Genomic DNA, 25,157 nt, shown 5'->3' with positions numbered 1-25,157 from the left:
GGAGGAAAGGAAATTTCACCAGCAACAAAGGAAAGGGTTCTTTACAGTAAGGGCAGTTAAAATGTGGAATTCATTACCCATGGAGACTGTGATGGCAGATACAATAGATTTGTTCAAAAAAAGGTTGGACATCTTTTTAGATGGGAAAGGTATACAGGGATATACCAAATAAGTATACATGGGAAGGATGTTGATCCAGGGATTAATCCAACTGCCAATTCTTGGAGTCAGGAAGGAATTAATTTTTCCCCTTAATGGGGTTTTTTGTTTGCCTTCCTCTGGATCAATAAGTATAGATATAGAATAAAGTATCTGTTGTCTAAATTTAGCATAGGTTGAACTTGATGGACATATGTCTTTTTTCCACCTCATCTACTATGTAACTATGTAGTCTCTGCAAGCCAGTCACCTGATAAAGTCCCCTAGAAGGGATGAAACGTTGTGTTTTTGTGCTGAATAAATTTTTCTAAAGAAATCCAAAGTTGCCCTAGATCTTTCTACTTTCTTCTTTACTTACAGTACACCATAAATGTTTTTTAATTACTCCACCAATTAAAAAAAATATTGATTGTTTTAGATTGTATTCATACTGTCAATGTTTTTACTTACACCATACACCTGTAAATGTTTTGACTTGCTGTACTTCAATAAAAAAAATGCTGCTTGTTTTAAATTGTATTCTTAAATGTTTTTACTTACTCCACCAATAAAAAAAATGCTGCTTGTTTTAAGTTGTATTCTAAAATATTTTTATTTAAAGTACACCATAAATGTTTTTTTACTTCCTCCACCAATTAAAAAAAATTGTTGATTGTTTTAGATTGTATTCATACTGTCAATGTTTTTACTTACACCATACACCTGTAAATGCTTTGACTTGCTGTACTTCAATTTAAAAAAATGCTGCTTGTTTTAAATTGTATTCTTAAATGCTTTTACTTACAGTACACCATAAATGTTTTTTTACTTACTCCACCCACCAATAAAAAAAAATGTTGATTGTTTTAAATTGTTTCATTGTGTCTCCTTGGGGGGGTGCGGGGGGGTGTTTAACTGGTACTGTCGAAGTGTGTGCAGGATTACTGTACAGTAGTTACGGTAGTAAACACAAGAATTTTGCGATTCAACAAGGTTCCATGAGGCATATTGTACAGTACTGTACTGTATACTGTAGGCATGCGGATTACATCAAAACAGTATTAAAACCTATTATTAGTATTAGTATTATTATTAGAACACACATACTGTAATACAGTGGAGCGCAAACTGTGGGGCGCGACCCCCAGGGGGGGCGCGACACTGCCGACGGGGGGCGCGGGGTTTACAGAGGCCCCGCGCGCTTCCCGAAGGCACTTAAATTAAGTTGCTATGGCAACGTGACGTCATTACGCCGGAGCGCGGGTAAGTTGGGGTTGGGAGGGGGGCGCGGGAGTGAGGGGACAGCCGGCAGGGGGGCGCAGGGAAAAAAGTTTGCGCCCCCCTGCTGTAATAGATGTACAGAATACATGCATACTTTTTATTTCGGGGTTTATTATACAGTATATAAAAAAGTTTTGTATACTTTATGAAAAAAACAGCATACTGTTTCAGGTTTTCTATAAAGCTAACAAAAAAATGGTACCGGGCGCTTCTAATAGTGAACTAATTACAATTGTTAAAGTGATATAAAAGTGATATATAAATGTGAACTTCAAGAAAATATACAAATAAATATAGTGAATAAAATATCCTTCACCAAATGTGAAAAAATATATAAACAGCAGCTCTACACCCTTAAAGGACTGTCCAGGTCCAAAGTTCTTGCGTTGTCTTCCAAGTGGGGGGAGCGCTCAATTCTTGAGATAATATGCAGGGAAAAAAAGTGGAAGAAATAATAGTGCAGATAATATAAATAATATGTGCAAACAGTAATCTCTAAATAGGTCTCACTCACAATAAATGGATAGGTAACAGACGTGTCAGAGATCCTTCTCTCTCTGACTGGAGCCGTTGTATAATAGAAGCCCTCTGATAATGGTAATATTAGATCTGTGCATCTGGTGGACTAGATGGGTCCATAAATGCTGTGTACCTCCCGAGGATATGATAAAGAAAGAGAGCACACAATGGTGTAGTACATAGGGGTATAATGTGGCACAAAAACACACAGGTAATGCACTCACATTTGTACAGAGGTATCGGTCGTTGGAGAGAGCCGTAGGTGACTCGTGAGGAGATGCCACTGGTACAGTCACTCAGAGATTCTTCCGCATGTGTCACGTCCGGTGACGTCACTTCCTGTGACGCGGCGGTCAGGGCGGAAGACGCTGTCTACCGCTGCGATCTCTCCAGCTCGTTTGCCAGCACCTCCTCACGTCAATATTCCCCAAACAGTGTCCACCAACCGGCTACGTTAGATTCTACACGTTTCGTAGCTATTGCCACTTCTTCAGGAACCATAAAGGTCAACCCCAGTGGTCTCCCAAATATATATAGTACAACCAAATTAACTATTGGCTACTCTAATGGGTGGGACATTAATCAATTATACAAATGGACATAGTAAACATAATAAAGTCAGAATGAGTGTATAAATATATAAAAACATATAAGATAGACAGTGTTATAAACATATATTAATAAAAAATAAACCCTAATCTACATGAAATATTTATTTAAATATAATTATAAAATATATAAAAATCGACGCAAATGACGCATGAATTTCAAAGGATATCTAAGAGGAGAATAATGGAGAGAACAAACATTAATACTACGTTCCACCAAGATATAAAATATGTGAAGCGTATATAAAACATATAGATAAAACATATAAACATATAAAAATAGAACAGAACATCTTCAGATTAAAAATGCACCAATGTCTATATCGACATTTAAACCTTTTGGAGTGAGAGTTTGCATTTTGTGGATCCAGAAAGTTTCCCTTTTAGCTAAATTATTTAATCTATTCCCACCTCTCCAATGTGCGGGAACATGCTCTATACCTTTAAAACTAAGAGTTTTAGGATCCGAATTATGATGCATACTAAAATGTTTTGAGACATTGTGCGTTAAAACATTTTTCTTAATATTTAAAAGATGCTCTAAAATCCGTACTTTCAAAGCCCTGGAGGTCCGTCCTATGTATTGGAGGCCACAAGGGCCCTCCAAAACATAGATGACGTACTCCGTTTTGCAATTAATGTAATTTTCTATTTTGAATACTTCCCTAGTGACATTTGATTTAAAACTTAATTTTTCTTTATCTTTATGGGTGCATGCCTTGCATGTATAACAACCATAAAAACCTAAAGGCTTATCTAGCCATGTTGAAGTACCTTCAATCTTTTTTTTGAAGGTTGTAGGTGCTAATCTACTTTTAAGATTCGGAGCCTTCCTGAAAATGACACTTGGTTTCATAGGTATATGATCTCTCAACACAATGTCATTTTGTAAAATGTGCCAGTGTTTAGATATTATTTTCTTGATTTGAGGTGCTTCTCTATTGTACTGAGTTAAAAATGCCATATTAAAATTCATTTTTTGTCTTGTATCTACATCTTTATTCCTTTGGCCTAATATATCCTTTCTTTCTACAGTATCTTTATTGCTTTTTCTATAGTGTTGGGATTATAATTTCTCTTAAAATTTATTTATCAGACCTCAGATTGTTCATGATAGACTTGTTCTTCAGTGCAGTTTCTCTTTAATCTTTTTAGCTGTCCATATGGAATATTACGAATCTATTCAGGATTGTGGCAGCTACTCTCCATGATGAAATTGTTGCTATCTACTTTTTTTTTTTAAAGTTTTTATTTTTAATTTATTACTTTCTATATAGATAGCTAAATCTAAAAACTCAAGTTCCTTTCTGCTCCAATGTGTGGTAAATTTAAGGTTTAAAGTATTATTTCCCATATATTCAAAAAAGGCCTCGAGTTGATCTAGGCTGCCTCGCCATATGAACAGGATATCATCTATGAACTGCTTCCAGGAGACTAGGTTCGCACCAAATTCCTGGTTGGACCAAATATGGTCATCTTCCCAGGTGCCCATAAATAAATTAGCATAACTTGGTGCGAACCTAGTCTCCATTGCGGTTCCAGATTTCTGCAAATAGAACGCATCATTGAACCAAAAATAGTTCTTCTCAAGGATGAAAGTCATAGAGTCCACCAGGAATTGTATTTGCTCTTCTTTCATCTCACTATCTTTCCTTAAAACTCTTTCAATAGCTTTTAACCCATCACTATGTACTATTGAAGTATAAAGAGATGTTACATCTGCTGTAACCAAAATAAAATCATTGCACCATTCTATATCATTCAATATGTTAATTACATCTGTAGTGTCTTTTATATATGACTTAAGTGAACTGACATATTTTTGCAAATAACAGTCTATATAATGGGATAAGTTACTAGTCAATGATTCTATGCCAGATATAATTGGTCTGCCGGGTGGGTTGACTGGATCTTTATGTATTTTTGGAAGGAAATAGAAGAGAGGTAATTTCGCCTTTTCTCTCCATAAATAATTAAATTCACCTTCGTTCAAAATTCCCTGTTCTTTTCCTTTTAGTAATAAAATTTTCAGTTCCTTAGAAAATCATACAGTGGGGTTATCTTTTAATATTAAATTAGTAGCTGTATCCCCTAAAATTCTATTTGCTTCTCCCTCATAAAAACTGCGATCCATAATAACAACCCCCCCCACCCTTATCAGCTTGTTTTATAACAATATTCTCATTGGCTGTCAAATCTTCTAAAGCTTCCCTTTCATTCTTTGTTAAATTATGTTTAAATTTCGTAGACTGCTGTGTTAAAAGATTAAAATCATTAATCACCATTTGATAAAATACTTCTAGGAAATGTCCTTTTTCATGGCTAGGATAAAAAGTGGACCTAGGTTTTAATGTAATGTGTTTAAAATTGTCACTATTTATATTTAAAGGTAATAATTTATCAGTTTCTGTAGTATCCCTTTGTAATAATGTCTGATTTAAAAAATGTCTTTGTACGGTGAGTTTTCTAATGAATAAATTGGCATCAATAAAAAGTTTAAAATGTTTAAAAAGTTGACATCTATAAAGCTCACAGTTATTCTATCCTAATCAATAAAAATGGCACTGATTCAGATTCAGCAGTGTGCAAGCATCGTTACAAAAAGCGATATTATCCATCGAAATCCCTCTATTTGCCGTTCTCAGCCTGATGACAAAGTTTCTTTTCTGAGGAAGACAAATAAAAGTATTACTGTAATGGTTGGTTGAAATTAGTCTGTCCCCTAAAGACGTTCCCGCAGTCTCCTCGGTCAGTCCCAACAATAATTTTCTCGGGGGGTGTCTCTTGTTCACATACACGCATGCGCCTAGATGTGATGAGACGCATATGCATTTCAACAAGCTTCCAATGCGCATGCGCCTAGTTGTCCACCAATTTTTCAGTATCTACTGTAGAAGCTGCTCAGCCAATGATATTGCTGGACTACATTTTGGCGAATTGTGACTAAAAGAACTAAATAACCATAAGCAAAGCGATTGATTACAGGAGAATCGCTTTACTGTGCATTGATATTGATATGGTAAAAAAAGAATTAAATACGGCAACTGTACCCACCATAGACGTTGCCATTCGGTTGGCGCTGAGCCACTGCCAGTCCCGTAGTCTTGATTATACACGTAGTTGACAGGTGACAGCGGGCCTGCTACACCTGTAGTTGACAGCTGATGAAGCTGGAAATCGTTTTGGTACATGCAAGCTTGCTGGTATCTGTACGTGAAATCCTGCTTAGGCTGCAGGTATCCAGTCGGGGACAGATAGCAAGGGTTGCCGGTCAGCAGGTTTTCACTGATGGTCGGACCGTTATTGGAAGCCGGTGCTAGCGCTGGTGCATTGCTTGCCTGGGATTGACGATTCTTAATTGGTTTTACCATGACCTTTCGCCTTTTGAAGTCTCCATGGTCAAAGATACTGGAAAAATCTGGCGCAACACACCAATACCCTCCTCTAACTCCGGGTGCAGGATCAATACGAAAAAAACACGGATCGATACATAACTTTTTCCTTATTGCACGCTTCCACACACGAGCATCTGGTAAAAAATTGTAAAAGTCATAATTTTCGATAAAATATTGATAAATTTGACCAACTGTGGCCATCTTATCATATGCTGCATTAATTGCAGCCCATATTAAATAAGCGTACGTTATGTCGGGTTTTTTGAACACGGACTGCAGTGGTGCACTCATCTCGGAACTCTCTGAACAATAGAACACCAGACACATTGCATTGAGTTTTTAACATGAAAAGCCTAAATTGATACAGTATTGTAACTTCTTCAGTACCAAGGTCTATTCAAAATGGACCACTGTGGTATTTTTTTAAACACCTGCAAGTCGACACATTACTGAAGCACATGTACAGTAGTGTACACATTAGAATTCATTACAATTCCTGAATATCTGCCACATGGCGAATTCGCGAAGAATTGCAACCAATTAAATCCGAACCATTATCATTAAACAGATCAAGTGTGGGTGACGCCGGCATAAATGCGTCATGAATACGGCATGAACGCCGCATGAACGTGGAGAAGGCGCGTGGCATTCGGAAAAAGTCACCAAAAAATAACCGAGACATATACATACACAAAAAAACATGTGCTTGAGAAAAGACCTTGTGGTCTGAAACGTATGACTCTGGAGTTTTGGTGATTGTCTGATGATTTATTGAGGTTAATTAATCCTTTTTCTATTGAGTGTGCTGCGGACTTCATGTTTTTGTGGATCTATTAGCGTGGTTGGTGTTCCCCGTCTGTCTGCAAGCACCTGGATTTCTGATAAGTATATATTATTTTCTTGAGTAGTCCCAAGGGGGGCACAGGCGGAACACTGCCAGATCGAAGAGGGAGAAAGGGGGCTGCATCCAGTAGTATTAAAAATATGTTTTATTGAGTGGTCAAAAAAAAGAACATTATCACTTTTACGCGTTTCGGGAATTGCGTCCCTTTCTCAAAAAGTGTATTTTTGAGAAAGGGACGCAATTCCCGAAACGCGTAAAAGTGATAATGTTCTTTTTTTTGACCACTCAATAAAACATATTTTTAATACTACTGGATGCAGCCCCCTTTCTCCCGCTTCGATCTGGCAGTGCTCCGCCTGTGCCCCCCTTGGGACTACTCTTCTCTGTACTTCTATGGACGTGAAGCACCCACTACAAGGAAAGAGCTGTGCTGCATAAGAGGGGATTCTCACTGAAACAAAGATCATTTCTGGTATGTACTTTTTGGTTCTGTTGGGGCTTGTTTGGGAACTTTATGGCATATATGGAGACCTGAGCTAGCCACACAGCGCCATTAGTGCACATATACCATTTCATGTACCATTACACATGGTTTATCAGAGTTTCCCCTGCACTCATATTTGCTCCTATACCTTGATCACAGAGGTTATTATTATCATTTTACTTATACTCTACCCTGAGTCAGCTGAGACCCGCTTATAGGGATACTATTCCTCAATCCTGTCTATATTATTTTCTTGGCCTGTGTGTACCCAGCAGTTATGGGTGCACTCAAGCACAACAAAGTGTATAAAAAAATATGAGAAGGTATACTTAACAAAGATAGAGGTGCGCACAGAGGGACAGGGAACACCAAACCAGTCCAGTAGATATACTGCAATAAAAAATAAATAAAAAAGGGGGTCCACATCATTCTCCAAATAATAAAGTAAATTTAACAAAACATAGGGCAACCAACCTAACCCAAAGCACCATACGTTTTGGACCCACACGGTCCTTTATCAAGCTCTACTGAAAAGTGCAACAGATAAAAAATATATAGGGACAGGAACGTAGATGGAGTCAAAACAACAATCACATAATCAAAATCAGCTCTGTAGGTAATCAAAACCATGTGCACACATGTATATAGCTACTACGCATATGCAGTACCTACAAAACATAAACAGACAAGTACCATCTATACCAATCCAGACAGCACTGGAAATACCTTCATGTACTCACATGCATGGAAGAAGTGAAGCTCTGTGTCCCATTCAATGTCCCTGTAAAAGTCAAATAGGCTCTGATCCCCACCTAACCTCCTTAGAGGACCCACTGGCGTCCTAGGAGACCCGCGTTGCTAGAAATGTCAATGCGCAAAACTCAGAATGTCATTGGCCAAAGTGGAGGCAATGCGCGTTGACTTCACACACTTATAAGGAACTTCCTTAGTATATATCAGAGGTATCCAATGCGCATGCGCAACGCAGACCAGTCAGCCCAACAAGCAGATAGCGTCCCTGGTGACCACCCAGCTTTCTAGACAGAATAAACTACACAATGGGGAGGTCATCTAATTGCTGCACTGTGCGATGCCTAGAAGCAGAGGCAAATATAGCATAAAGACATATAAACATATACATGCATATAAGAACAATTAATATCCCAACATCTAATAAAAAATAATAAATAAAAAAGTCCAGAGGGCAGGGAAAGGAAAAGAGATAAGGGAACAGAGAACAGCAATAATAAAGTGCAACATACTAGACGCCGGTAGTCAGATCACTATAATGACCCACCGTGTAGTGGGTCAAAGTTCTGCACCTTACAAAAAGAGTGAGAAATCGAGCCAACTAGGGTGCAAGTGTAAATGAAAGATATGTAGTGGATGTAACACGTGTGGCTATTCATGAACACACAAAGATAAACGAGACTCCCAGGGTTTGGCTATATGACCCCTTCACATATATCATTATGTCGATCTGACAACCGGCGTTAATTAAGATCTTGCTATATATTTTGAGGTCCGGGTTGAGAAGGAAACTTGGCCCGTAGCTACTGCAACTCAGGGGATCCTTACCCTCTTTATGTACTGTATGATTGCAATAGAGGCACCGGACATCTGTTTAGAAATTAATTTACCCTCTACAAATTAATTGTACAGTTTCAGCAAATAGGGAGACAGGATTTTGATAAATCTTTTATAATTGATGTTTGAGATTCTAACGGAGCCTGGAGCATTGTTCGTGTGTAGGTCTTTGATTACCTCCATTAGTTCTAGGCTGGTTATTTTGGCATTCAGCCCTATAAGGTCTTCTGAGACTTTGGGCAAGTTACATTCTTTCAAGTTTTTGCATATTTTAGAATGGGAGGAAGCCGGGCGTGCCGAGTCCTTGCTAAGGTTATATAATTCGGTGTCGAAATTGTGAAATTCTTCGGTAATAAGAGGAGCATTATGTGTGACTTCTCCCTTTTAATTGTGTTAATCTATGATCTTGCCTGTACCCCTCTTAGTTTTCTAGTGAGGAGGTGATCTGCCTTATTCCATTTGTCGAACTGTCCATCTCAAACTCTTCTCTGTCTCAACTCATTCCTAGTCACCAGAAGTACGTAATGTTTTATTTGGGTTTTTTTATGGTCCGTTCAAGCTGGGATCTTATGTGTAAGGGTAGTGATTAATTGATTCTTGTCTCTTTTCTTATGGGTGGCTATGGATATAACGGTATCTCTAATCATTGCTTTATGTGCCTCCCATAGAAAGGACCAAGAGTCCACCGAGCATTCATTGAGGCTGAAATAAATCTTTCTTATTTTATTCTATTTCCAGAGAATCAAGTCTCTGACTGACTACTTCTCAAACATACAAAGGGAGTCTTGAGTGTTAATGTGACTGGCGAATGGTCAGACCATGTAATAGACCCTTTTGATGTTTTGGAGACCCCCTGTAAAATCTTGTTGAATACCAGGATGTTGTCAATGCTTGAGTACGAATTATATGGTTGCGAGAATGATTAGTCTCAGTGGCCTTGATTTTTTTGACCGCCATGCGTCAATTAGGGAAAATGCTTTCATTAATAGTCTGAACTGTCTTGCGTTTTTGAATATTGATTGGGAGTGGTAATATCCCTCTGGGTTTTACTTATCCAGCTCTGGGACCTGGACCATGTTAAAGTCTCCAGCAACAATTAAGGGATTCAGGGAGTACCCCTCTATTAGTCCCAGTGTCTTCTTCAGGATTTTTGCTTGGTTGTCATTGGAGGCATATAGGTTGATCATCGTGACATTGACTCCTGAAAGGGAACCTTGCAGTATTATATAACTCCCTTCTGGGTCTCTATCAATACTCTGGCTCTGAAAGGGGACATCCTTTTTAATAAGGATAGCTACCTGCTCTTTTTTTTACTTTGGCAGCAGGAATACAATGCCATATGGTGTGTTTTTTTTAAATGTATTTGGGGGCTCAAAGGCGTCAAAATGAGTCTACTTAAAAAAATATGTATATATATATATATATATATATAAATATATATATACCACAATTATTAAGGTTATGGTGGGTAAAAAAAGTGACAAAAACCCTCCACAGTAAAGCATAAAGCAACTGTAAATATTACTGTATGTTCATTTGCATGTCTAAGACATGCAAATGAATATACAGTAATATTTACAGTTGCTATATATATATATATGTAGAGGTATCAGTACCGTGTTAGCCGAGCTTCAATAATCAAAAAATAAATAGATGATACCGTTCTGTGGCTAACGAAATGCTTCATTCATTGTAACATCGCCGGAAGAAGAGATCAGTGTATCTCGAAAGCTCGCACAAATAAAAGCATTTCGTTAGCCACAGAACGGTATCATCTATTTATTTTTTGATTATATATATATATATATATATATATATATATATATATATATATATATATATATATATATATATACAGTGGTCGACAAATCACCAAAAAATCTACTCGCCACACAAAAAAATCTACTCGCCACCTAGTACCAAACGTGTGCTGCTTGGGCCAGTAGGAGCTCGCCACGATGTTAAATCCACTCGCCCGGGGCGAGCAAATGTATAGGTTTGTCGAACACTGGATATATATATATATATATCCCTGTGACGATGGGGAGGATTTGGCCCGGGATTAAAGGGGTTACACCCCAATTGGCCACCCTCTAACCTCACCAGGGAGGCAAGGGGTTAACTGGGCTGAGGCCCAGACGTGTGATTTAACCCTTGTCATCACCTGAAAATGTATATTCCCTGTTCCCCCATGTTTTATTGTTAATCAGTGTCTGCATCACACACACACTGGGATCCATCCGGGAGCACAAGGGTTAATAGTGGTATAGTGATTATAGCCCTTTGTGTAACTTTCCCGCCTTTTCAGGCACCATTTTGCAGGTTCCCATAGGCCGCCATTAGGGCTCAATGCTTTCTAATGGTGAATCTTGCTGTGGAGTCCTGTTCCTGAGAAGACCAGCAGATGGCGTCCGAGAGGGAGAGCGGCGGTTTCCCATTGAAAGTCAATGGGCTCATTGACTTCAATGGAGAAATCCTCTAGAGAGCTTTCCAGGAACAAGTTGGCAGCCATCCAAACCGCTTAACCGCAAAGCGGATACATTTTCAATACAGCGGATCGGGGTTTGGGGTGTCCATAGCCACTGCTCCGGCATCGCTGCAGAACCATCCTTGACCCGCTTGGACCAGCCCGACGGACTATGGACCCCCTTGAAGGTTCGGGACTTTTCCCATAGACTCCAATGGCGGCCAAAACCCATTGACCGGCTACGGCGGAAAACTCCCATTGACTTCAACGGCGCCATCGCCCTGTTGAAAGTCTATGGCGGGGATTACCATAGCCGCCAACAGCGGCGGTTTGCCATTGAAAGTCTATGGCGGCGAGGCCCGTTTTTTCAATGGGGATTTAGTGAAAAACCGTGATTTAATTTACAGCGGAGTTTTATGTATTAAAATGTAAAACGGTTTTAAGTGTATTTGTGTATCTCCGGTTTCCCAGGTCGTAGCAGGTCGCAAATTGGACCCTAGGGTGTCCCAGTTCCGGCATTGAGAACTGGGAAGGTTGGACCTGCTGGACCCAAAGGATCCGGATATTTTACTATGTTCATGTTTTATCCAACATACTGTGTTTCAAGGTATGGGTAAAACCCAGAGAAAATCCCTTTGCATACCATGGTAGCATATGGCCTGAAAGGCGACCCAATGTCTACGACTTAAGTATGTTTCAAAGGATTTTGTCACCTCTACTGTTTGCAGGAGGGTGGAGACTACTCAAATCAGAGCAGTCTTCAAGTGTTCCAGTTCACACCTCACAACAAAGGATTTCCTGCCAGGTACTCCGTTTGGTAGACTAGCTGGCATTCCTGCGGTAGAGGAGGGGTTATAGAAATGAGACCCCAGAGCTCTACTGCGCATGTCCCAACAAGCAGGGGGGCATGGATCAAAATGTGTTCCCAGGTTAGTGAGTGGCTGGAGGTAATTGAAAACCAATCACCTGTACTTAAGGTTAAGGATAGGACCACAAAAGATATATACTCTGTGGTCAACCCCTTATCCTGTGTTCAGTCTGTTCTATACCATCTTGATTGCTGAGAGAAACGCTATGCACTGTCTTCCTGCCAGAGGTCTTTCATGTCTTTGGTGTCTTGATGACTATGAAGAGTGCTGTATGAACTGCCAGTCCAGATATGACTGCTTCATCATTTCCATTTTAAGTAAGTGTCTATATTTTGCCTGTTATTTGTACATTTCTGTGTGTTCACCTTTATCAAGGAATAAACTATATTTTATCATATCTAAGTCTCGTCCCAGTTCAGACCCAGTTATAAATATATATTATCTTTTATATATTTATGTGTGTAACATACAGCCTGCCACAAAGTCACCGTGACAGGCTTGTATATTAACTGGTGGCAGCGGCGGGATTGAACTGGACCTGTATTACTAGTGTTCTGCGGGATACTGTAATATAGTGGGAACTCGATGGTAATTGCGAGTTCCTGGGACCAAAGATATTGAACACACAGTGTACAACATATAACACAAGATATGGCACCTCCTCACTGTCCCCCTACTTGTGAGAAGCATTGCCTCCAGAACCAAAGTGCCGGCCATCCATCTGACTGGAGCCAGGCACTGAGACCGGAGGAGTGCATCAAGTCGGCGCGGGGACCAGCAGCCAGCAAGGCTGAGAGAGAGACAGCGATCGGTGAGCATGAAACCCGGCAGGCTGAGCAAAGATCCACAGCTGCAGCCGCTGTAACCATCAAACCGCCCGGAGAGCAGGGAATGGACCCAGCTCTGGGACGGCAGAGACTTGTGGAGGGAGCGGGTGATCGCGGAGACCCCGAGAGTTTTACAGCCGGAGAGTAACGGCCGCTGCGGCGGCCAGCCCATTTTCCCTGGAAGAGCTTTCACTGTTGTCTGCGTGGGGAGGGATGTGGTCCCAGGCGGAGCGGAACGAGCTCCTGAGGCTGGCGTTGACCCGACCCACTTATCCCCTCCCAGAGCCCGGCGCTCCAGCGACTCCGCTCTGGACTCCGTTGCCCCTTGCTGGGGTTAGTCCACCGGTGGCGGAGAAGCACCGGCAGCCGCTGCGGCACTGCCAACAAATGGGCCACAATAATGCCCAGTGCCCTGACCGTGCGCGGTCGGGCGAAGAAGCCCCTCAGGGCCAGCGCTCACGAGCTGCGGAAAAAAATTACCCAGTTAGCGGCATCCTCTGATGGCTCCCGCCAGCCGGGGCGACAACCCTCCTTGAGACGTCTCCTAGAGAACCTGGACGGGCTGCATCAGCAACAGCGGCGGAGAACAGCGGCCATCCACCGGATCCCGGCGGAGAACCGGCGGCGGCGGAGAAGAAGCCGCCACTCCGGCATCCTGCCGGCGACAATTTTATTTGGGGGGAGGGTTGGGGTGTGCGGGAGGTGGGTGTTTCACATTGTTTGGCGGAGTTGGCGATTCCCAGCGATGACCGGAGCCCCACAACCCACACCGGTGACCCTGCATCACCGCCGGGTACTGCTGCGGCAGCTACCCGGGGCTCGCCCATGGCGGCGGCGGCAGAAGAGCCGCGATTCCGGCAAAGTGCCGGAGCCCTTTCTGAGTGGGGGAGGGACAGGGATTGCGGGAGGGGGTTTTGTTACCTGGTTTGCATGGAGCTGTGTTTCTCCACAAAGACCTGGGACCCTGGTCCTGCATCGTTTCCCCTGTGCCAACCCCGGGCGCTGCTGTGGCGGCGACCCGTTGCTTACCGGCCCAGATGTTGCCGGTGGCGGCCACTCCAGTCCCCCTGCAATTGGGACCAACGAAGGTGGCGGTCTCTGCGGGGACCAGCGAGGTAAGCCAGACCAAGTCGCAGACTGACCCTGACTTATTTGTTCCTATGACTGTACCCTGTTGTTTCGCTCTGGGGGTGACTGGGGGGTGGCAGGAGATAGGGGCATCAGGGGAGGGGAAGGAAGGGCAGCTTGTAGGGCAGCCAGGCTTCCCCATTACCTGGGCGGAGCAGCAAGGGGACTCTCAGTTAAGAGCCCCACTGTTGCAGCCTTGCTATGGGCTGGAGGTACCAGGGGTTGTGGCAAAGTTAGACCACCCCCAGATTACCTGCCAGCCAGAAGCTAAGGTGGGTGCATCTGCACCAGCAACCCTGAGCTCATCCCCGGTAATGGGGAGACAGTGTCAGGGAGATGGCCTCACTCAGGTATCCCTAGGATCCAGGCTAGGATTAGCTAGGGAGAAGCGGAGTGAGGGGAGGCTGCCGGTAGGTAGCCAGCATCAGTTCTCAGTGGGAGAAAAAGGGCTAGTGGTAGCCGGGGAGGGAAAGCAGCAGGTATTGCAGCTAGAATTTCCCATTACCCTGGCAGAGCCTCAGGGGGTGTCTCTCAGTAACCCCCTGTTGCAGCCTAGCTATGGGCTGGGGGTATCCGGGGCAGTGGCAAGCTTGTGCCACCCCAGGGATACCTGCCAGCCAAGAGCTAAGGCAGTTGCATCTGGAGAGATGCCCCTGAGCTCATCCCTGGTAAGGGGGAGACAAGGTCAGGGAGGTAGGTGCACTCAGGTAGTTCCAGGGTCTGGATTAGGATTGCCCAGGGAGGAGAGGAGTGCAGATGGGCTGCAGGGAGGTAAGCAGCAGGAGTCATCAGCAGGGGCTGAGGTGCTGGGCCTAGGGGAGGCTAGGCAGGGAGACACTGGGAAGCAGGAAGAGGTAGGATGTCAGTGGGGTGTCAGGCAGCTGGCAGAAGCTAGGGATGGGCTAGGTAGGCAGAAGGTCCCTTGTTCTGACTGGCCAGGAGTGACCCCTCTGACAGATCCCCCTGGGTTCCCAAAGGATGGGCTGTGGGTAGATAGGCAGCCAGGGAGGAGAGTCAGGAGTATAGCAGAGCAGCTACAGGTGGGCACAGGGCCAGAGCAGGTAGGGTCCCTACAGGATAGTGACATAGGTCTTTCCCAGACTTGGTTGACAGGAAAGCGACGGTCTTTGCTGGATAGCTGGTCTCCTGCAGGTGCAGAAACATGCCAGTCTCTGGGCAGTGTGCAGCCTGGTCTGCAACGGGGCCCCTTCACCATGGACTTGGTTCCCAAGGCACTGGGTGGGGGGCAGAGGGAGGCAACGGAGAATGCCCGGCAGCCAAGGTGGAGCCCTGCTCCACAGGATCTGGACTTTACAATCCACTGTGGCCAGGACAATGTACTGGACAATGCCGGAGGACAATTTTGCCAGGCCAACCCCTCAGAACTTATTGAGTGCGTCAAGGGCGCCAGTGGTACCCCAGTGCCTGGGGGAGGCGACTGGGGCACCAGGCACCCATTGAGCAGGGGAGGTGTGATGATGGGGAGGATTTGGCCCGGGATTAAAGGGGTTACACCCCAATTGGCCACCCTCTAACCTCACCAGGGAGGCAAGGGGTTAACTGGGCTGAGGCCCAGACGTGTGATTTAACCCTTGTCATCACCTGAAAATGTATATTCCCTGTTCCCCCATGTTTTATTGTTAATCAGTGTCTGCATCACACACACACTGGGATCCATCCGGGAGCACAAGGGTTAATAGTGGTATAGTGATTATAGCCCTTTGTGTAACTTTCCCGCCTTTTCAGGCACCATTTTGCAGGTTCCCATAGGCCGCCATTAGGGCTCAATGCTTTCTAATGGTGAATCTTGCTGTGAAGTCCTGTTCCTGAGAAGACCAGCAGATGGCGTCCGAGAGGGAGAGCGGTGGTTTCCCATTGAAAGTCAATGGGCTCATTGACTTCAATGGAGAAATCCTCGAGAGAGCTTTCCAGGAACAAGTTGGCAGCCGTCCAAACCGCTTAACCGCAAAGCGGATACATTTTCAATACGAGAGCTTTGATCACTTACAAGTCAAGTTCAACGACAAGTGGCGTGGGAATAAACAGTTCTAGGGCACCTAGGAATAAAATTATTTCTGTCCCTAGTTCCTAGACCTCCCCCCACTCGACCACAACCGGGTCCCCGTATCCTGGACCCCTGATAAGGGTCGAACTGAGAAGAGCGGGCCGCGCCATAGGTTCCAATGGCGGTGGCAGAAACAGCTCGAGAAAACAACTAAGTGTGAAAAGCTGAATTTTGGTATTCCATAGCTCCGGTTCCGGAGGGCCCAGCGGATCGGGGTTTGGGGTGTCCGTAGCCACTGCTCCGGCATCGCTGCAGAAGCATCCTTGACCCGCTTGGACCAACCCAACGGAGTATAGACCCCCTTGAAGGTTCGGGACTTTTCCCATAGACTCCAATGGAGGCCAAAACCCATTGACCGGCTACGGCGGAAAACTCCCATTGACTTCAACGGCGGCATTGCCCCATTGAAAGTCTATGGCAGGGATTCCCATAGCCGCCAACGGCGGCGGTTTGCCATTGAAAGTCTATGGCGGCGAGGCCCGTTGTTTTCAATGGGGATTTAGTGAAAAACCGTGATTTAATTTACAGCGGAATTTTATGTATTAAAATGTAAAACGGTTTTAAGTGTATTTGTGTATCTCTGGTTTCCCAGGTCGTAGCAGGTCGCAAATTGGACCCTAGGGTGTCCCAGTTCCGGCATAGAGAACGGGGAAGTTTGGACCTGCTGGACACAAAGGAACCGGATATTTTACTATGTTCATGTTTTATCCAACATACTGTGTTTCAAGGTATGGGTAAAACCCAGAGAAAATTCCTTTGCATACCAGGGTAGCATATGGCCTGAAAGGCGACCCAATGTCTACGACTTAAGTATGTTTCAAAGGATTTTGTCACCTCTACTGTTTGCAGGGGGGTGGAGACTACTCAAACCAGAGCAGTCTTCAAGTGTTCCAGTTCACACCTCACAACAAAGGATTTCCTGCCAGGTACTCCGTTTGGTAGACTAGCTGGCATTCCTGAGGTAGAGGAGGGGTTATAGAAATGAGACCCCAGAGCTCTACTGCGCATGTCCCAACAAGCAGGGGGGCATGGATCAAAATGTGTTCCCAGGTTAGTGAGTGGCTGGAGGTAATTGAAAACCAATCACCTGTACTTAAGGTTAAGGATAGGGCCACAAAAGGTATATAATCTGTGGTCAACCCCTTATCCTGTGTTCAGTCTGTTCTATACCATCTTGATTGCTGAGAGAAACGCTATGCACTGTCTTCCTGCCAGAGGTCTTTCATGTCTTTGGTGTCTTGATGACTATGAAGAGTGCTGTATGAACTGCCAGTCCAGATATGACTGCTTCATCATTTCCATTTTAAGTAAGTGTCTATATTTTGCCTGTTATTTGTACATTTCTGTGTGTTCACCTTTATCAAGGAATAAACCATATTTTATCATATCTAAGTCTCGTCCCAGTTCAGACCCAGTTATAAATATATATTATCTTTTATATATTTATGTGTGTAACATACAGCCTGACACAAAGTCACCGTGACAATCCCTGCTGTCTTTTAAACTCCAACAGCGCCAATCTACATTTAAAATTGGAATTCAGCCCTTTAATATTCATTGAGAACAATTTGATTGGGGAGTGAGTAGACATTGTTTTTACTATTAAACTCCACTTTTCTGTAGTCATTTCTAAATTTGTGTAGATGGTGATTGGTACCTGGATTAAGTTTCAATCATTGGTGAAGGGAGAGTTAAGGGAAAAAAAACAATACGGGGGCTGTTGAACAAACATAGGGTGTCTGCATACAAATTGTTGACCAGCCTTGTTTCTGGCCACGAGATGAGCATATTGCCATTGGGGCGGGGGGCTCCTAAGGTGTAAGAACAGACAGATTTCCTGTCTGCTACAAATCCAATCCCACAATTACTTAAGACAATTTAACTTTTATTTTCTCGAATAATATTTTACCATAGCGATGCAATATAACACCTAAACATTTGTGGAGCTACTATTAAATTTCCACTCAAACCTATAAATTCTATTTGTAAACCAACAGACCTCATGAGGCACTTGTCCCTGAAGGGATTTCATGGAGGTCCATACTACCCAACCTACAGGAGGCTTAAAACTGAACCCGATCAATTGCCGGACCTGCTTCAGAATGTAATTCAAAATGGCCACCAGCTTTTGCAGTGTTCCTAACATTGGGGGTTTCCGTTGCTCAACAGAAGGGGCAACAGGGCTAATTTCTTTATGACACCAAAGTGGGGGAAAAGTGCCCCCATCAAAATAAAGCATTACAGCATTTTAAATATTGAAACCGGGGGGGCAAACTAATGACCGCTGTTATTCCTATTCAGGGGGAAGGGTCCCTTATCCCACCATGGCTGCTCAATGGGAAAACATCTCTATTTAAGTAGTTGCCTATAAGGCAATTAATTTTAAGGAGGTTAGTGGATCTTCCCACCCAGGGTTTAAGCTCGCCCCTCCTCACTTTCCAAGTAAGCAGTTCTTTCTTTAACATGCAGCTGGTTGTGACAGATCCAATGCGATCATTCTTCCTCTAACTATAGAGGTAAATAAGAATTTTAATCAGTTAGTGTTAGGACCTGCAATATTTGGTCATGGCTTGCAGGCTTAAAATGCTTTGGCCAAAGGGTTTAACTACATTACCCTTTTTTCAAGAAATATATAGTTAATTCACTGTATATTTTTGTCATATTGGATGTAGCTTTGGGCTTCTTAGTTTTTTGTTACTGTATATACATTTAGCCATGCCCAGTAGCACAATTGACACATATACATACTAGCTGAGAGACCCGGTGTTGCCTGGGATGGGAATCCCTAATAATTGTTTTGGGGGGGGGGGTGAATCTTGGTTGGGGGGGTGAATCTTGGGTGGGTGTGAATCTTGGGTGGCGGTTTGGTGAGGTGGGGGGGTGTGAGTCGCCCCAAACCCAGGCAATCGGTTCCCCCCTGTCCCCGGTGCTTGTTTCCCCCCCCCCGGCGGTGTTTCTCTCCCTCCCCCTTGTCCCCTGTGCAATGTCCCCCCCCGGCGCTCCTTGCGGTCCCTGGTGAGGGGAGAGAGAACGGGGCCCGCAGGTGTTGAGGAGAAGCGCCGTGTGCGCCTTCCACCCCCCTCCCACGTGCTCCCGGCGTCCCCGCTGAGGGGAGAGAAAACGGGGCCCGCAGGTGGTGAGAGCTGCGGGTGAGGGGGGTGATGGGGGGGGAGCCGGCGGGGAGGTGAGCTGCGGGTGAGAGAGTGTAAGTAGCGGTGGCACCAAAGGGTGTATGGTAGGGGTGAGGGGGTGGTGATGGTGGCAGTTGTTTGTGGGGTGGGGGTGGCATTTGGGTGTCAGCAGCGGAAGGTGTGCGTGAGGGGGTGGTGTGACCGGACGGTGTATGGTGTGCTGGCGGGTGACTGCACCGGGCGTTGTTGGTAAAGGGGGGGAGGGGCGGGAGTGGGGGGATGGTGTTGGGGAGGGGGAGCACGCGGCAGCGCACGGTACCTGAGGTGGTGTCTAGTCCGCAGGGGAGGTGAGAGCAGGCGGTGAGGCAGTGATTGTTCTGAGTGTGGGTTTGTGAGTGTTACGCCGGTGCTGCCCGCAGACCAGACCCGTCCCGAGCTGAAGGGGGAAGTGGTAATACACGCACCCGCAGCAAAGGGAGCGTGTCCGGAGTGCGGTATGAAGCGTTGCCAGGCCAGGTGTAGTAAGGTAGACAATACTTGCCGGTACCGGTTGTAGAGATAGAGTGAATGATGCCTTGCCGAAGTCAGGGAGTGGAGAGTGGAGATAGGTCGTAGTCCAAGCCGTGTTCAAGGGGTTACCAGAGTGAGCGTTGTCCAAGGAGTGCCGAGATCGAGAGCCAGAGGGGGTAGTCGTACGAGCCGCGTCAGAACCTGTGAAAACACTGAGAGAATCCTGAAGTACTTCCATACAGAGACTATATCGAGCAAAGACTGAGAGCAGAGAAGAGCTAGATAAAGCAGGAAGGTCCAATTAGGAACGGAGGCGGGACAGGAAGAGCTACAGGGAGACACTGCAGATTGGTGCAGGCATAACAGGCCAGGTGAGTCTTGTTAGTAACCTGAGTATGCCCGTGCAGTGTGCGGGGGCAGAGCCTGAGGTCCAGGAGACGGGAATAAGAGTGTGCAGACTGAGCGTGCTCCGTAACTCGTGTACGCGTGTGAACCGAGCCAGTGGATGGTGCAGGTGTGCGTGCAGGAGGGCGTGGGCGCGCCCGGCGCTGAGCAGAGGAATCGCCGAAGGGAGTGATCCCGCGACGGCGGCAGGGGCGAGGAGCCGTGGAGGCCGGTAAGGCAGGATTGTTTTGTGTGTCCAGGGGCTCCCTGCGGGGATGGAGTGCTCTGTGTGGGGAGCGAGGAGAACGCCGATTCCTGACAGTGAGGTCAGCGAACCACGCAGGCCAATGAGAGGTGTGCAGGGGCGGGGCCGGGCCACGGGTGAGTGACAGACCAACAGATCAATCAGATTGCCCATAAGCACAGCAATTATACAACGTTTTCAGCAAATAAACAACGTTTTCATTTTTATAGATATAGATATACATTATGTGGTAATATTTTTTTTTTTAGAGCTTCCTGGGTATCTGTGCGTTTATTAGCCCCCTCCTCCCTTTCCAACAAAAAACACAGAACCTCAGTCCCCAATGAGTTGCCTCTTCCCCTGCAATAAAGGACCCCAGCAAGCTCTCAGAAACCCCCCAAAATATATATGTATACAAGTGTCAAAAGGAGTGCTACTGGGTGTGGTTAATTGTATAAAACAAGAAACAAAGAAGTCCAGTGCAACTTCCAATGTGACAAAAAAACACAGTGAAATACCTATACAGGCATACCCCGGTTTAAGGACACCCACTTTAAGTACACTCGCGAGTAAGGACATGTCGCCCAATAGGCTAACGGCAGCTCGCGCATGCGCCTGTCAACACGTCCTGAACAGCAATACCGGCTCCCTACCTGTACCAAAGCTGTGCGCAAGCGGGGAGACTATAGAGCCTGTTACAAACGCGTTATTTACATCAGTTATGCACATACATGCATCGATAAATCAAAAAAAGGTAGTGCTTCACTTTAAGTACATTTTCGCTTTACATACATGCTCCGGTACCATTGCGTACGTTAATGCGGGGTATGCCTGTATATCTCTTGAAAAATTAGAATTTAGTTAACCCTTTGGCCAAAGCGTATTGGGTTCAGTGCCAGGACCATCCTTCCTCTAATTATAGAGGTAAATAAGGATTTTAATCAGTTAGTGTTAGGACCTGCAATATTATTGTCATGCCTTGAAAGTGGCTCGCAGGCTTATACGCTTTGGCCAAAGTGTTAACTAAATGACACCTTTTCAAGAGATATATAGGTATTTCACTGTGTATTTTTGTCACATTGGATGTTGCTCTGGACTTCTTTGTTTCTTGTTTCCTTAAATAAAGGAACCTCACACACACACACACACACAACATCTACCAATGTCAATCAGTGTTAGCACATAATGAGACTCCATTGTGAAAGCTACTCACGTGACCCACGTACCACAGCTCTCCGTCAACTGTCAATTCCAGCCGTTGCCATTCGCTTACTGTATGCGGGTCCTATGGTCAGCGCTCGCAGCTCCTCCACATCAACAGCAGGACAAAATAAACCTCACAATACCGAAGGAGCAGACACACTGAGGCTCCGGTGTCTGTCACTGTCCAGCCCCAATTCAGTGTAAAACAAACAGGTGGTTACAAGCCACCCACAAAGCATTGAAGGCTCAGGGACAAAAACAGCATTGCCTCAATTTGTGCAATTAATATTACCTGTACAGCATAGCCTGCGGCCGCTATTCTTCTGTTGGGCCCCCACAGTATAAGTCCTGGTAGGGGCAGGCAATGTGAGGGGCTAATTCTCTCATGAAGGCCTAGCTTGTTGTTGCAGACTGGATGCATAGTTACTGTATGCAGGGGCGGCCCTAGCACCAACCTGAGAGTGTCATCCTGGGGAGGATACTGGTTGGGTCACATGCAGTTAATGTGATGCCTATCAGTATCAGAACTGCCTTGTTATGGGGCAGGGTTACAAGCCCATCTCCTGTGTATATAATGACACTCTCCCAAGAAGTCAATGCTCTCTTCCCTCCCCCTGTGGAGTGGGTAACATCTACCATGTATCCCATTGCGGAGCACTCAGAGCCTCTTGTTCCAGCCAAAAAGGTATGCACCGCACCAGCCGGATGAACTCAATTAGGGTGGGGGAACATGTGCTACAATTACCTGCTATCTGTGCAATTAATATTTCCATTACAATACATTGTTTTCCATTACAGGCAAACATAAGCCTGACACTTTTTGAAGTGAAACTTCTTTGCTGGCGTCTACAAGGTTTTCATGGGCAAAATTCCTTGCCTTGTAACAAAAAAACGTAACACCAATGACATCACAAAAATAATGGGCGCTCGCCCGTCGCACAAAAACAGCATCCTGTGCACGAGCTCCCTCGACTGCGGCCGGGAGATGCGACAGGGGCTGGCCGTGTCTCCGCAACTCCGCCAGGGAGAGGAGAGAGGGGGGTTGCTCCGGCAGGCACCAGCGCTCCAGCAGCAGAACACGGAGACCACGAACACGCACATACTGACTGACACACACACACACGGAATTCAGTTACAGCAAGGCCCGCTTATCGGCGCCCTGCTTTTCGGCATGAGCAGAACGGGCCAGTCTGGGGTCGCGCATGCGCAGAATGTTTTTTTTTGCCGATGTTGCGCATGCGTAGAACGGTGCATTTCCAGTCTGCGCTTGCGCACATAACATAAATTGCCGGCTCCAGTTTCCGGCGATTTTTGCTTTGCGGCGGGTCCTTAGAACGGAACCCGCCGCATGACTGGGGCCCTGCTGTACTATAAATGTAGAAGTGCACATAGCTAAAACACGGGGGAGGCCACACTCTTCCCCACACATTTAAATAAAATGCCGGGGGAGCACAAGGGGCCTCTGTAACTGCTTCTTAGGGCTCAATTATACCAAATGCTGCAAGGCAGCAGCGCTATTCTGTGACGTCACCCAGTGCTGACGCCAAGCAGCATAGTGATTATACCAGGGAAATGGTGGAGAGGAGACAAGGAGGCGTGGCCCTGAGCGATTCACCCTCATTGGCTGAAACTGCTCACATGACCGTCGCCAGCCAAGAACAAATCTACAGATCGCGCCAGGAGACAGCTGCTCTCCAGCTCCACGCGGAGCGCACGCCGTAACATGTATGTGCGGTGCTATTGGTTTTTTAATGTTGTTTTTCGGGCGCGAGCATGTTTTCCTGTATAATTACGGCCTTAACTGCTCTTTGGCAGCTTCTGACAACGCGCTGCCATGACGTGTTGTCATATGACGCCATCGATGCCGGAGAGAGGTAAGAGGGGGGGGGGGAGGGGGCACAAGCAGGCATGGGGTCACTAAGGAAAAAAGTTTGCGCACCCCTGGTCTATAGTACCAGAGGGACTTGTGCTCTAAAAGGGTTCAGCCCATATTCAAAAAGGACAATAAAAACGATGCATTCAAAATATATTCAAAAAAAGTATAGAAGTGTAGTAGCCCTTGTTCCCCTACCCTAAGTGAGATTGGGGTGGGTATGCTCTTTTGGCTACTACTTCAGGGTGTTGTGCTGTACCTGTTGGTAAACAAGAGGGCTGAGTGCTCCACAGTGTTGTGGGGAGAACCAGGACAGGGGTTCAGATTGCCTTGATCTTCCTCGGTGAAGCGCCTCCAATCAGTATGGATCATCTGTGATGAGCAGAAGATGGCCCATACTGACACTTCTCCTTGCACAGCAGCAGACAGTGAATAACACTGGTTTTGGTACAACTGACTCTTTATTGCATGCAGATGATCCAAACAGCACAGAGGTATTCCTTTTCTATCTTCCCATTTGTCAGTGCCCTGCCTCTAACTTTAGGCCCATGTCAGGCTTGGTGGTCCTCTCCTCCATCTCCTTATGAGGTGGAGGTTGGTGCTCCTCACTCCACAGAGAAGGAGAAAGAATGAAAAATCAACCCCCAATTTAGGAGAGTGCCCATATATTTAACCTGAGATTAGTGGCTGTAACCCTGCCCCTTAACAGAGCAGGTTGAATACTGATTGGTTTATCTAAAGTGAGTGATCACCAATCAGTATCCTTCTCTCAGGCCAGTGATTTCCAACCTTTTTTGTTTGGAGGAACCCTTGAAGTATTTTGAAAAATCTCGGGGAACCCCTATCTGGCTGACACATATTAGGTTTGACAGGGGTCAGTCACAACATTTCATACCTCACGAGCCACCTCTATTTCCCACCCTTTACCCATGTATTTCTCCCATCCATCTCACTAACACTCCACCTCCCGCCTTGCATGTATTTATCCCTTGCATCTCACTCTTACTCCCTCTTTTCCTCACTCACTCCCTCCTGCCCCCTTTCTTCTCTCACTCGCCCCTACCTTCCGTCAATTACCCCACTCTCTCTCAATCCACCCTTTAAAATACATACCAACCCCCCCCCCCCCCCCCTGAGACTGCTTCAAGGAGCCCCCTGGTTGGGAATCACTGTCTCAGGCTGACACTCTCTGGTAGTTGCTAGGCCCGCCCCTGGATATATGTGACACACTCCAAGGATGCAAAACACACAGACCTTATTGAAGGAATTAACCCCTCCCTGCCTGCACCTAACAGGACTTACACTGGAAAGGTCCAAGCAGAGAAGTAGCGGCCGGGAGGCTAGGCTACAGGAGTTAAAATGTCATACAAAACACCCATGGCCAATATAAAGTCAAGTCAATAGAGTAAAATATATTACATATGCACACAAGTTCACCTCTGAATATCTGTGTACAGTATTTGGCTGTAACATGGCAAGAATAAATTATTGTTGAATGACAGCCACTTTTTTGTACTTTTGTTCAGTCTGTCTATCTCTTTAGTGTCTGCCCCATGATCCCCGCTACACGTCACACCTGCCCATGTCTCGGGCGGGGGCG

The 25,157-nt window shown here is 45.3% G+C and overlaps 1 long non-coding RNA gene across 1 annotated transcript; it reads right to left on the bottom strand.

Moving 5' to 3' along the window:
* Positions 1-1,665: 1,665 nt before the first annotated feature.
* Positions 1,666-24,653, bottom strand: LOC142493516 (uncharacterized). Its single transcript, XR_012801129.1, has 3 exons — positions 21,708-24,653; positions 5,601-6,075; positions 1,666-5,212 (listed from the first exon to the last, which is right to left on the bottom strand). It is a non-coding gene; the product is annotated as an uncharacterized LOC142493516 (long non-coding RNA).
* Positions 24,654-25,157: the final 504 nt, after the last annotated feature.

The sequence above is a fragment of the Ascaphus truei genome, chromosome 4 (genome assembly GCF_040206685.1).
Source record: "Ascaphus truei isolate aAscTru1 chromosome 4, aAscTru1.hap1, whole genome shotgun sequence".
Lineage (NCBI taxonomy): Eukaryota > Metazoa > Chordata > Amphibia > Anura > Ascaphidae > Ascaphus > Ascaphus truei.
This window is presented reverse-complemented; position numbering and strand designations above follow the sequence as displayed.